This window comes from Pinus tabuliformis, chromosome 5_1 (genome assembly GCF_031772625.1).
Source record: "Pinus tabuliformis cultivar Carrire ecotype Pingquan chromosome 5_1, CPIR1, whole genome shotgun sequence".
Taxonomy (NCBI): domain Eukaryota; kingdom Viridiplantae; phylum Streptophyta; class Pinopsida; order Pinales; family Pinaceae; genus Pinus; species Pinus tabuliformis.
Window position 1 is genome coordinate 306,549,577 of NC_142305.1, and position 15,544 is coordinate 306,565,120.

Consider the following 15,544-nt stretch of genomic DNA (forward strand, 5'->3'; position numbering starts at 1 on the left):
GTTATTGGTCATGAGGCCAAGTCCCCAAGCATATTACGACACAATTTTTCCATTGGGACTGAATAAATCCCCTCCCACTCCTTCCTCCCCCAAATTGTTACATTTTTTATTATTGAATATTAGATAGGTGATTTTTAGGCCTACTTATCCATATTTTTTGGGCAATGTGTTTTCTCAACTTTTTCAATGGTTTGGAAAATCTGAAATTACATTTCACAAAAAATCAAAAATGTCCACATAGACCAATTTATCATACATATGACAAAGTTCTCAAACATTGATAAACTAAAGTAGACTATATGCTTAGGAAATATTATAAATTTTATTTTTCATTTATGTGTGCCTATTCAGTCCACACCAATAGTATTTATACAAATAATGAGGAATTGCTTGAACCATAAGAGAATGGGTCATATCCTCAATTCCTAGAAAATATCAAACTTAATCTCTTGAATAACTCTACTATCTCTAAAAGCACTCAACTCCTCTAACTATATGCTTATCTAATATATTCCTTACATTAAATTATATAGGAAATAAGCTATCTTATCCCCACATAGACAATTATAGAGAATTATATATCTTATTACACTTAGGAAATAAAATTTTAATGATGCCCCTACATTAGAGTCCCAAGGAACAAAAATTATTCATGGACTCCTATCCATAAATTATTTATTGTTGTAGTCTTCACTTGAAAGCCTAAAATAAATTTAGGTGCATCTACAATTCTAAATATTTTTCTCCCAGGGATCCTAAGGTCTATTCATCATATGTAAACCTACTTTGCATCTCAATTGTACTTATTGTTTTCATCTAGAAACTTTATTTCTTCTTGAAATTGATCAAAACATAATAAACGATTATGCATACCTAAAGTATTTTCATGGTTTATTTCTTTGCTTTTATCTTCAATTTGTTCATGTATTCTTTGATTACACCTACACATGAAGCAAACACATTAAAGAAAACAATTTTGTCCTTAGACTTTTGAATCCCATCCTTAGCCACCAAAATGACTACCATGTAGATAACTACCAAAACAACTTGAAAGAAAGTTGTCTCTCCTTCTTTTCTTCCACAGATGTACAATCTACTATCTCATTTTGCGCCTCATGAAATTTTACTTACATGACTTTCTTATGTTCCTCCCATCTCAAATCTACAAATATTTTTTGTTCCATAATCTACTCATAAAAATGTTTACTCTTATCATTTTCAACGTTAGTTTTTAGGTTTATCACATAAAAACCTCTTGTTGTCTCTTAAGAAAACCTCTTACTCTTTATTCTCTTGTTGTTCACATGTTACAATTCTTTCACTATTTTATTTCATCTCTTCTTGAAAATTCTCTTCTATTGTAGATATCATTAGATGATCTATGTATGTTCTTGTCAACACTTTACAATTATTTAGTCATCATATTCTCATAGTTCATTTAACAAAATCTTATTTTTTGAAGGAAAATTAGTTATCTCAATATATGTAGTCATTATCTTTGGCTTTCCTAACAATGTATAATCTATATCATCTTCTTTTCCCTGCTTCAAAAACTTATCCTCGCTCATCATTGGCACTTGATTACTAATCTCTATTGTTGCATCTCCATCCTTCAATGGTAGCAATGTGTGTTTATCACCATCATTTTTAAATGTATATGTATTTTCTCCCCATCATTAATTGCTTTCTTATCAAACTGCTATGGTCTCCCTAATAAAATATGGCATGCATCCATAGGTATTATATCACAAAGTACTTCATATTGATAGCTATCTATCTTGAACTCCGAGTTGTTCATTCATCAAAATTTGATGCTCTTTATATAACCATGAAACTTTATAAGGTGTAGTATGAATAAATATTTGTAAACCCAATTTCTCAACCACTTCAAGAGATACTAATTTTTTGTTCCACCCCCATCAATAATCATTATGCAACACTTACCTTTTGACTTGAAAGTAGTTCTAAACAAATTGTTTCTTTGTATTTTCTCTTTGATATCCCTACCTAGCTTCATAAGTTTCTTTTTCATTAGCAATGATGATCCTACACTTTCTCCATATTTAGCTTGGATAATCTAATTAGTATGATCTTCATGTAGAAAATTTGGACATTCATAAGATCTATGACCATATTCATTGCATCTAAAACACTTACCCAAAAAATATTCACCTTCTAAATGTGATGCTCTTCTTTTGTATGAATGACCTTCCTTCATACTTTGACTTTGATTTGGAGGATTTCCTTCTCTTCCTTCATGAACTTGGGTTGATACATTTTCATCTTGTTTCCTCTTACTTCTAAAATCACTACTTTTGTGTTTTGGATACTTAGTTTGTTTTTGGGACAACTTTTATTCATCTTTAAGTGCAAGTTGGTAGGCTTCCTCCATTTTTCTTAGAGACAATAAGCAAATATTTTTATTTGATACCTCCTCGTTATTTGATACCTTCTAGTTATTTGATACCTCCTCATATTCAAAATATGTTTCTATGGTTGCAATCCAATCAATCAATTCTTCTACGTTAATACTTCCTTCATACATTGGGATTTCTAATTGAGATTTATAACTTGCACTCATGATTTCCTTTACAATCCTTTCTTCTATGGTTTTCTTCTCTTCTTTTATCACCACATCTTCTTTTGTTTCTTCTTCATCACTCATATAACATGTTCCATTCCCTCTTCTCTAAGTTGTGTCTATGGTTTGTAAACATAATTTCATATTCCTCATCTTTGTCATCAATGCATCCGTTGTTGGTTGCCTTCTTTGACTTATTTTTCTACCTCTTATCTTAAGTGCCATCTTTGCAAGCTTCTCCTTCACACTATTTTTATTTTCCTTCAACTTTTATTTCATTTTTCTAATGCAAGTGACTCATTTCTTGCCCTTTACTTCTTTAGCTTCATTGTGTTCACCTTCGCTATAGGTTGCAATGTGCCTCTCCTCCATTGTAAGTTTGTTTCACCCTACTAACACAATACCTAAAGTAGGTTTTCCTCTGAACCTAGCCTATTGGTATTTCTATTGGCACTTATTCTCTTGGACCTTCATTCTAAGATTTATCTACTCTTTACTCTTTTATTTTCAATGTTCAATAGTTTCAAGGCTTCTTAATTCCACCAAATTCTTCTACTTGCATTTATTTTCTACCTTCTACTTCAATCAACATCTTCATCATTCTACTTCATTCATTGGGTCGACATATCTTTCACCTACAATATTTTGTTAAAGGTTTTGGAATTGTTGTCAAAGGTTACAATGTCAGCAAGGTGAACCAAATCTTAGCCATGGAGAAACTTTCACTGGTAAAGGTCTAATCAAGCAACACATTTGAATTCACATAATATTTGAAGAATTTTTTTCCCTTGTTTGGAGTGGTCTTTCTGGTTGCTTGTTTTAGTGTAATGTAAAATGTTGGTGTTCAATTACATCTCAGAGACTTGTGCCTATAGCATGTTATGACATAATCTATCTTCCTTGCCTTTTTAATACATATGGTTTATTAATATCAAGATTTAAAGTTTAAACACCCTATTTGAGCTCACTGCAAGGATTTTGAAAGGGATATGTACAACTTTTTTGATGTACCCAAAACATGTTTATTTATGGTTGTGTATGACAAAACTCTCATGGACGGATTGGGGACTAATTTGGAGGTCCCTTGTTCTATTTTCTAGGAGAAAATCTCAGCCATATGGGAGAAAATAACTTGGGGGATATTTTAAACCAAATAAAAAATTGAAGGTTACAGGGAAAGTGATGATCTGTTTGAAGAGGAAATAGTTAAAAATTAGTTTGTTGGAAGATTCTAAAGACTCTTTCATCATCAAACAACAATTGAAGAGAGAATGAATAAGACATATATTTGAATAGGATCTCTAATCCTATGATGAAGGCATGGGGCATTTATAATATTGTCTCACTAGCTTCAGACTGTGATCCACTGGATTAAAATTTTGAGCTCATGGTGGTGTGTAACAAAGTACCATTTCTTCTCTAGCATATTGCCTCATGTTAGTTATCAATATTTTAGTCTCCATTATATTCTCCATTGCAAAATTCAATGATTCATTCTCCAAACCATATAAATCTATTTGCATGAGTTTTGGCCATAGATTAAAGATTCTTATTGTTTATGAAAATATAGAAATTTGGTCTTCTGTTGAGTAGCTTGAGACATGAAAATTTGGATAGAAATATATTCAAAATTGTATGGATAGAAGAGACTTGTTGCATCTCAGACATCATCTAGTAGCCCTAGACTTGACACTAGGGCAAATGTTAGTTTTGTTCACAATGTGCTAGCTCAAAGACAATAAGCTTGGCATTTTGGAAATTAATTTTGGATGGTGGAACCCCTTTCATGCTTGTCATTCAATTGCATGGTTACAATATTATAACTAGGAAATATCAATGAATATCAAATGCATGCACTAAGCTACAACAAAATGAAATTCTGATGAAAAAAATCAAAATTAGTAAACATAATAAATGGAGCCAAAAATATGAGCCATGGAATTAATTTGGAAATTGAGTACATCAGTGGTAGAAATGGAACATGGGCTTGCTACTGTAAACTATGGAAAAAACCGGGTGTCAATACAAGATATCCAAGTGTCAAAAAGGTCCCTAGAAAGAATTGTGCACTGCCTAGAAAAACTATTACTGCTAGTTGGAATCAACCCTGTGTTTTGGCCCTCAAAAGTGCTCAGAAAAATTTGGCCAAATTAATTGAAGCCTCCTCACATAAAACCCAAAAAAACACAAAAAGGGTTTGGGGTAGATCCACAAGTCACCCATGACCCCAAATATGCATGTTGCTCTCACTAGTCTAACAGAAAAGCTACATAATTCGTACTGCTGCCAAAATGCCCAATCTCCTTCAATGGAGTCCTCTCCAATTCCAGTGAATTTCCCCTGCCAGTATCCAAGTGATTTCTAGCTCCAAGGTCCCCTATAATCCTGGTATCAGTGAATGCACAGAAGGTGCCCAATAAACCCCTACGTAGGCCCAAAATATTAGCAAATCAGCTCTCCAAAATACCACACATTCAACCCTGCAAACCACCAAGGGAAAATATGTTATTCTAGTGGTAATCTCGCTGCAACAACTCAAGAAAAACACCCCCTCGATGTTGGATACCTTATCCCCACAAATTTGGCTTCTACATCCCTTGAAAATGTGCCCAAGCTAATGGAAAGTATACAAATTATCTCCTAAAAGTCCCAAAAATATCTTTTGGATTTCTATCCTAAGGTGACATTCAAAGTTCACAGAAGGTAGAGTTGGAATTTTTGCCTGGAAATCCATTGTGCTAAGCAGCACTAGTTGACTTAGTTGAACAACTCAAGAAAACTCTGTTTCAAATGTCAAATTGTCAAAAGATCCTAAAACAATGCCCTTCTCTTCTATTTATAATTGATGCTCCCTTATCTCCTTGTGGGCTCCACTAGTTCAAGATCCTTCCCTTCCGTCACTTTCCTTAGTTCAATTTTCCTAAGGGGTTTGAATTGCCCTTTGTGGGTGGACCCCACATCCCACTACCAAATTAATTTTCTTTTTTCTCCAATGCTTTTAGCCTCTTTTCTCGAAAAATTAAGTGGGAGCTTCCTCAACCCACTTTTCCTAAGTTTTACATGCCAAAAATTTTTCTCAACACCAAACTTGCAAAAAGAGGAGTTTACTTAGCAAAATTATTTAGTGGAGACAACACATTCCTCCATGCCTAAATCTTACTTGTCCTTAAGCAATTGTAATGGTGGAAATTGTAGTACTTGTTCTCCCTACCATGTGGCATCCTCCTCTAGTAGGTCCTCCCACCTGACAAGAAACTCCTTGATGACCATGTTCCTAAGATTCCTCTCTCTCACCTACAGTATAGCCTTCGAAACCAAAACCAAATGTCCCTCATCATACAAGGGTGACAACTCTATGGAATATGTCACTTGTTGTCCCAAGGCATTTTTCAGGCGAGACAAATGGAACATGTTGTGCAAAGGCAAGACAAATGGAACACGTTGTGCAGTTTTCTCCCCGGCGGGATCTCCATCTCATAAGCTACCTCTCCAACTCGTCTGGTAACATGGCTTGAGCTTCTTCGCTCCATTTTTCTTTAAAGTATACTTCTTGTACCATTGGAGACACAAAAAAATTAAGTCCCCAGCCTCAAAGTGTCTCTCAATCTAGTGCCTTTCTGCGTACATCTTCTATTGGTTTTTTGTTATTTGCAAGTTGTCTTTGAGAGCCCTCAAGATATCTTGGTTCTTATGTATCTAATCCTTTGCCCTAGGGGCATGTCTATCTCCAAAAACCAAATTAGCACAAAATAATGCGTCATAACCATAAAGAGCATGGAAAGGAGACATACCAATGGACATGTGGTAGGTGGTGTTGAAACAATACTCCCCGAGGTGTAGCCACTTCACCTATGCACGTTGTTGCCCAGTCACATAGTTATGTAAGTAACCCTCGAGCCATTTATTCACGATCTCCTTATTCCCATCTCTCTAATGGTGGTATCTAGTGCTAGGAGTAAGATCAGTGCCCACCAACCTAAACAACTCCGACCAAAATTCCCCCATAAACCTATTGTCTCATTCACAGATGATGGTCTTGGGAATACCATGTAGCCTGAATACCTCTCTGAATAAAATCTCAGCTAACTGTGAAGCTAAGGATTTGGAGGGAATAACAAAGAAGTGAGCAAACGTGGTCAACCTGTCCACCACCACGCAGATGCAATCATGCCCATGTGCAACTAGAAGACTTGTGATGAAGTCCATGGAGATACTCTCTCATTTCCTCTCTGGAATAGTGAGAGGTTGTAGTAAGCCAGCCAAATGTGTCTGCTCCCCCTTATTCCTCTGACATACACCACTGTCTGGTACATGACTCAAAATGTCCTCCTTGAGGCATCTCCAAGTGAAGCACTCCCTGATAGTCTGATATGTCTTAAGAAACAAATAATGCCAAACTAAGGGTGAATCATGAGCCATATGCATGATCTTCTTGTGAATCTATGAACCTGGCACCAAATAGATCCTCTCTTTGTAGTAAATCACCTTTTCCATCACCTTACACATGTAATCTTCAACAGTGCTATCCAATATCTCACATGCCTTCCAATCCTTGGAGTACTCCATCAATAATTGTGGCCTCCAATCCTGAGTGATGTCCATCAATGAGAGTGTCAAAGGCCTCCTAGACAATGCATCAACCACTACATTCTACTTTCCCTTGAAATACTGTCTAACAAATTCATACACATGGATCTTACTGACCCACTTATATTGCCTCTCATTTAGTTGTCTCTGCTCTAAGAAGAATTGAAGGTTGTTGTGATCAATCTTCACCCTGAACCTATTTCCCACTAAATATTGTCATAATTTGGCCAACATCTCTTTTTCATATATGGAGTATATCCTCTCATGAATTTGTAGCTTCCAACTCTCAAAAGAAATCGGGTGTCCACCCTACATCAAACCACACCATGGCCCTTTCTAGATGCATCACACTCTAAAACAAAGGGTTGCGAAAAATCAGGTAAGGGCAAGACTATACAACTTCTCATCACCCTCTTGAGGCACTCAAAAGCCTCATGTGTCACTTTTATCCACTTGAATGCCCCCTTCTTCTTCAATTTTATGAGGGGTGTTGCAAAATGAGAAAACCCCTTCACAAACCGCCAGTAGTAGGTACAAATACCTGGGAACCCTTGCAAATTTGTCACATTCACATGCCTAGGAAAATCCATAATGGCCTTGATATTCTCCTAATGTACACACACCCCATCCTTATTGATCACATGGCCAAAGTACAACATCTTTGTCAGTGCAAACTCACATTTGGACATCGTGGTGTATATTCATTGCTCCTCTAGGATATGTAACACCTCCTCCAAGTGCTACAACTATTCCTCTCAAGTTCTGTTGTATATTAGGATTTCATCAAATAACATCAACACATATCTTTGTAACTTCTTGTGGAACACATGGTTCATGCAAGACTGGAAGGTCGTTGGTGCATTGGTTAGCCTAAAGGGCATCACCAAGAACTTAAAGTGTCCATAGTGGCACCAGAATGCAACCTTTGGGACATCCTTCTCTCTCACATGAATCTAATGGTATCCCGAAAGCAAGTCTATCTTAGAGAAGCATTTATCCCCTCTAATCTCGTTCATCACCTCATCAATGCGTGGAATCAAGTACAGGTTCTTCACTGTCTTCTTATTCAGGGCACTATAGTTGATGCACATGCAAAGAGTCCCATCCTTCTTCACGAGCACAATTGAAGAAGAAAAGGGAGTAGAACTAGGTTTGATGTTCCCCAAATCCAACAACTCATGAATATCCCTCTCAATCTCATCATGATATGCTCTACAATGTATGTAGGGAGTGATAATAATTGCATGCACCCCCTCCTCCAACTCTATGGTATGCTCAAAGCCTCTATCTAGTGGATGGCCTGGAGGAATGTCTTTGGAAAATTCTTGATGCTTATCTAATAGTGCCAAAATATCTGGGTGTGGTTTTTGTGCATGCTTCCCTGACTCTGAGATACACAACTCTACTGCCTATGTTATGTCTCCCTGTCTCAAATGAGCCTCCACCCTGTGATCTGACATGGTATGTGGTGAGTATGAATGCATGCCTCTCAATACCACCAACTTCCCATATGGCCCCCATAAACTCCATCTATAGTTTCTTCCAATCAGTAGTGGCACGCCCTAAAGAGTATAGCAACTGAACAACCATCACCACATTGGTGTATGGAATAGCCACTATAATGAAATTATTTGTAACATGATAATTTCCCATGGTTAAGGTCAGATTGGGAACATATCTCATGTGTTGCATGGTCCTTTCTCTGGGAACCAATACTAAGAACCCCTCAAAGTCCTCCATGTGTATCCCTTTATGCTCCACCATCTGGGAATAAATGAAATTGTGGGTAGCCCCACTATCCACTAAGCACTCATTGTCCCTGCACTATGCCCCTAATATGCAATGCAAATACTTTGAAACTCCCCAAAGCAAAGAGATAACTCCTCCAGTAGGTAGAGGTGGGCCTCCCCAAGGATGGGGTGGTGGGCCTCCTCCCATATCATGTGGCCTGAAATATCCTCCATCTATATCCTACTCACCCTCATCTTCTAGATCATTGTTTAAAAACACCTTTATGTAATGGGCCTTGCCCTTGGTGCACTTGTGCATCGGTTCCCATGGCTTCTGGCACGTAAAGCATAACTTCCTCCTCTGAAGGTCTATCCTAGTCTCTTCACCCAACTATCCTCACCCTAGCCACTATTTTTGAGGAGGTCTAGTGTCCTTACCTTTATGAGGAAAGGTAGGCCTAGGAGGTACTGGTGTCCTAATCTTCAGGGTCACATCAGGCATGTCCCTGGTCTAATTAATGGCATCCTACAATGGCATTGACCTCTATGCTCTCACCCAACCATGGAGTGGCTCTGCCAACCCCTTAATGAACAACACGATCAACCTCGCCTCTAAGATGTTAGATACCATAACGACTAATCTCTGGAACTCTTCCATATATACCTTAGCACTACCTATCTTCTTCAGGTTGGCCAACTCCCTGAAGTGTAGCTTAAGGTCCTTCCTATCAAATATCTCCACCAGTCTCCTCATAAACTCAATATAAGACATAATAAAAGCATGTCCCAACCTAATCAACTCATGGTACCACCAATCCTACACATCTTTGTCCAGGTACAGAGTGGCAAATCTAATCACTCTGTCTCCCGCGTAGGATTCAAATGAAGTTATATGTCTAGCTTTTGAATCCACACCCTATCTGAACTCCTAGTTGATCTATCGAAGTTGGGAAGTGTTACCTTCCCTACCAACTTCTGAGTGTCTCGGTTTTGATTCTATTGTCCTCCTTTGAAAGACCTTCATGCCCCAAGTTTGTACTTTTCCTTTAGGTGGAAATATTCCCCAAAGGATAGAATTCTCCTAACCCTATGATCAAATTCTTGGCACTCATCAACCCCATCAGTGAAATATCTCATCAATTCAACAAATTCATCTATCTCTCTCTCCCTCTTTGGTTCCTCCAATAAGTGAGGCACCATGGGTCTAGTAGTCTGGTCGTAGGTATGGGTGCTCGACTAATGGTTTGTGTATGCATGCACATGGATTCCCTCTCATGTTCTAGACCCACCTTCTCCATCATTGGCCCCTCATTTTATTTTATGCAATTCTAGACCCAACATTTGTTGTGTCATATCTATAACCTACTGAGTTTTCCTCATCATCTGCTGGTTCGACCTCACTAAATCCTCCAACAATTGGTTTTTCCTATTTTTTCTAGGTTTCTTGTTGCCTCCCTAGTTCTCCATGTGCTCTCTAATGCGATCAAGATTTGTGTATGATAAATGGTCAGGTTCTTCTTATCTACCATGACCCCTTCCTCTACCTCTTCCTCTACCTCTATGGAACACTTATCCTTGGTACCTAGGTGGCATTACCTGTTATTTTTCTCACAGTTGGCCAAGAATATGCTCTAATACCATTGCAATATTCCTTACTAGGAAATATCAGTGAATATCAAATGCATCCACTAAGATGCAACAAAATAAAATTTTGATGACACAAATCATAATTAGTAAACACAGTAAATGGAGCCAAAAATCTGATCCATGGAATTAATTTGAAAAATATGAGTACATCAGTGGTAGAAATGGAACTTGGACTTTCTATTGCAAGCTATGGCAAAACCCAAGGGTCAATACAAGATATACAAGTGCCAGAGAGGTCCCTAGAAAGAAATACATACTGCCTGGAAAAACTAATTTTGCTAGATGGAATCAACCTTGTGTTTTGGCCCTCAAAAGTGCTCAGAAAATTCAACCAATTTAACTGCAGAATCCTCACCTAAGACCCACAAAAAACCAAAATGGGTTTGGGCTAGATCCATGAGTCATGCAAGACCCCAATCTGCATGTTGCTCTCACCAATTGCGAAAGAATTTATATAAACCATACTTCTTCAACAATTCCCAAATATCCTTCAATGGAGTCCTCTCCAACTCCAACAGATTTCCCCTCCCAACCTCCAAGTGATTTCTAGCTCTGAGGTCCCCTACATTCCTAGTCTTAGTGAGTGTGCAAAGGATGCCTAATAAACCCTTACAAAAGCCCCAAATATGAGCAAATCAACTATCCAAAATACCACACCTTCAACTCTACAAACCACCAAGGGAAAATATTTTCTTCTTGTGGCAATATAGTTGCAAAAACTTGAGACAAACACCCCCTCTATATTGGATCCCTTAGCCCCACGAATTTGGCTTCTGCATCCCTGAAAATACACCCAAGCTAATGGAAAGTCTGCAAAATAGCTCCTCAAATGCCTAGAAATATATCCTGAATTTTTCTCTTAGGGTGACACTTGAAGTTCATTGAAGGTAGAGTTAGAATTTCTGCCTGGAAATCCCTTGTGCTAAGCAACACTAGTTCACTTGGCTTAACAACTCAAGAAAACTTTCTTTCAGCTGTCAAATTTTCAAAAGATCCCAAAATGAGGCCCTTCTCTTCCATTTATAATTGTTTCTCCCTTCTCTCCTTGTGGGCTCCACTTGTTCGATCTCCTTCTCTTCCCTCCTTTTCCTTGGTTCGATATTCCTAAAGGGATTGAATTCCCCTTTGTGGGTGGCCCCCACATCCCACTACCAAATTAATTTTTATTTTTCTCCATTGTTTATAGCCTCTTTTCTAAAAAACATAAGTGGGAACCCACTTTAACTAAGTTTTACATGCCAAAATATTTTCTCAACACCAAAATTGCAAAAAGAGGAGTTTACTTAGAAAAATTATTTAGCGGGGACATCACATTGGTCGAGACAATGCTCCACCTGACATGGATCAAGCTATTTGTAAAATTCATTAATACACTCTAGAACTTTGGTGGCATGAGACCAGTTCATCAGACGCAAGAGAAATTCACATTAAAGTCCTCCAAAATGTGAGACACTAGGCTCATTGTGCATTCAATTTAACAGAGATATAATTTCTCAACATTAATACAATACCATTAGTCAAAGTTAAAAGAACATTAGGCTTCCAAGGATGAAACCATGAAAATAATGAAGCAATGGTTGCAAGGGCATCTTCACTTTTTTACAATCCTTCAAGTTTTAAAAGGCCATTGTATCCACTGGCAATTGCACATAATGGCCTTGTAACAAGAACTTTTGATCCCTCAAGTCTAGGATCTGTGATGAATAGACTTGTTAATGCAACACAAAGACAATCATTTTAGAGTTTATGTCTCCTTGGAGATGGCATTAGCTTTGAGAAAAAATCCATGGGATTTCTCATCTTCAATTTTGGAAATTCTATATAGAAGGCCTCAAAGACAACAATGTCCTCACAACATTGGAACTTAGCTACAGCCCTATTGATCCAGAAGCAGTAAAGGCTTTCATTGAAGTTCTTAAATTTAGTGTACCCATTATTGAAGCATGATTTCATTACAAGCTATTTGTTTCAACATTGAGAAGAAATAAGGTGAATGGAAGAAAACATATTATCATGTCTTGAACTTGAGATAAGCCTTTTGTGACAAGCTTCATGACAAATCACTTCTGTATAGCTCAATTTTTGTATAATCATATGGCATGGATTATACACTCATTGGAGTTGGCTTATGTTATTTTTTTAATTTATTTTGTTTTGAAATTGAAAATTTGAAAGAATGTGAAATGAATAGATGGACCGTACCCTTGCATTGGAGTACAAATAGATAGAGAGTTATGTACATAAAAATATGTATTTTTGGATGGAAGAACTGCTAGTGAAGTGAATTTTGTGAGAAATACTTCATGAATTCCCTGGCAAAGAGAGAAAGAGGAAGATGAACAAAGGAGATAAGAAGTTGTAAAGGAGGCGGAGACAAAGTACAAAGTAAAGACAAAGAGGGGGTATTCAAAATTAATGACCAGGTAAGCCAGCATATTAAAACTTTCATGTATCAAGGGATTGGTGTCTCCTTTCAAGTAGTAGCCTAAAAAAGAATAGGTTGGTACCTATAAGAAGAGGGCGTGGGTGCTCCCAGCAACTCATAGCTTGCAGAAGAAAAACGAGGTTGAAGCCTATAAAAGTTTATGTAAAGAACAAATGGGTGCCCGCATACCTCTCAAGTTGGTGCTTGCATAATGGTTGGTGCCAGTATATTATAAAAGAATATTAACAAAGAAGAATAAGAAGACAAAGTGTTCAGTGGTTTTTCTCCCGGAAGGGTTTCTACCTGAAATCATTGGTTTTCATATGTTATAATTGTGTTGTTTATGTGGTTTGATTTTTATTTTTTATCTATGGTGTTTTTTTATCAACTACTCATATGTTTTTTTGGTTTACTAGACTTGGATAAGTTAATTGTTTAATGAGAAGTAACAAATTGGTTAATCATGATCCAATCAATGTTCTATTGATTCACCCCCCTAGTATAACCAAGTTTCCAACATACTCTTTATAGATGTGTTTCTTGTTGGAGTTGATTAAGGTCCAAGAAGACCCCCCTCAACTTAAACTTTGACTTTACTGTGACCCCAATTTAGTTCAACTAGAGTCTTGCATTCTTGACATATCAAATAGCTTTGACTCTCAACCATAAATTTTTGGATATCGAGTAACACTGATCATGCACCCTTCTACATCAATAAATTATTTATGAATCTTGAAATTAATGAACCTCGCACTATCTAAATGACTTTAGATTTACTTTTGACTTAAAATCTAAAGTCAAAATTCCTTAAATTTTTCATCAATAATGCTTAACTCTAACTTGTACTCACCTAAACTCTTCCATAAATATATTTTAGGGAAAAAAATTATTACGGCTTCAAGACACTATATTCAGTAACAAACTCTTTACTGAACATGGACTTTCATTTTAACTATGACTTCTACTTTAACTCCAAGTTAATTGAACTTTACTTAATCATGATTGTTTTCAAAACCTTTTACCCTCCATGATGACCTCTTAGTGAAACCCATATTAATTTGGGATTTAATTTATTTATATTTAAGTTGATTGGTTGGAGTCTTATTTTGTAATAATAGCAAGAATAACATATGTGACCGTGGTATAATAATACTAATACTAATTTGGTATAAAAAAAAAAACAATTTTTAACATTCCATAATGCATATATGATCTTGTTTTTCTCGTTATTTATGTTAACATTCTAAAAAAATAAGTTACCAAATCTACATCAAATCATTTTTCCATGAAAAAAATATTTATGTTAAGATTTAAAAAAAAAATAAGTTTCCAAATTTACATCAAATCTTTTTTATATGAAAAAAATATTAACACAAATATCTTCTTTATAACTCAAATATTATATATTCTCATTATCACTTTCTATATTATAACATGGCAATATAACCAAATTTTAACTTGAACAAGGGCTACATAGTAGCTAGTACATGTGGCTTAGCTTAAATATAGCTTAATTAAACTAAAAAATAATAAAAACAAAAATTTCATCACAAAAATAAAACAACTAATAAAATAATTTATTATTTAATGCAATCACAAAAAAATAAGAAATATGATTAACTAATATTGTTTATTATAACATATATACACGAAGACAATTTCAAGAAAGGAACCGTGCAAGATGGGCTCGCGAAAAGGACAGGGCTAGGGTTTCATGCGCAACTCCTGCGGTTCGTAGGGCATCGATCTCGACGGTTCGTAGGGCATAGGGTTCGATAGCTCCGCGACGGACATCTGCTGCGGTCACGGTTCTGCACTCCTACAGCTGCAGTTCCTCCATCGGAATCTTCGCCTGTCCCTTTCAGTTACCGACATTGTAACAGTTATGGATAACTGGGAGAATGAAGAGGTGGATTATTCGGCGGACCCCTCGCCGGAGAATATTATTTTCGGGGTTCCTCATTTTACCTCTCGCCCTCAGCTTCCCCATTCTGCATCCGCTTCCATTCCGGCGCATCAACCTTTTCCGGATCCCGTTCCATCATCTGCAGAAGTTTTTCCTCCTGTATCTCCGCCTTTCGAGGTTCCTCCGCTTTCGCCTGGGTCCCTACAATTCCTGGCATCCCATACTCCCCCATCGCCTGCTTTTGACCCTCTGGCGTCCATCCCTTCGGTGCCTCACCCCCCGCAGACATCTACTCCTGCGTCTCATCCATCTGCCTCAGGTATCCGCCCTTCCGGATGCTTTGAGACGCCTGCGGTTTCTACCCTCCCCACAAACCCTTCTCCCCGGGAAGGTATCACTAATCCCCTGGTGGATCATCCGTCGGCCCCCCGATCCGGATCTAAAAAGGTTAAGTGTGTCAGATCGACGGCAAGAGACATCTCCATCAAATTCGACGAAGAAAAGCCTCTAGGCGACTATATGGACATTGCGAACACCGTGTTGGTAGGGCACGTCAGGGGTCGATCATACTCGAGGCAGAGGCTCAATCTTTGGGTGAAAGAGATCTGGGGTGGAGTCCTTTTCGACCTTCCAGAGGTCCATGTCCTCCCCAGAGGATGGTTCTCTCT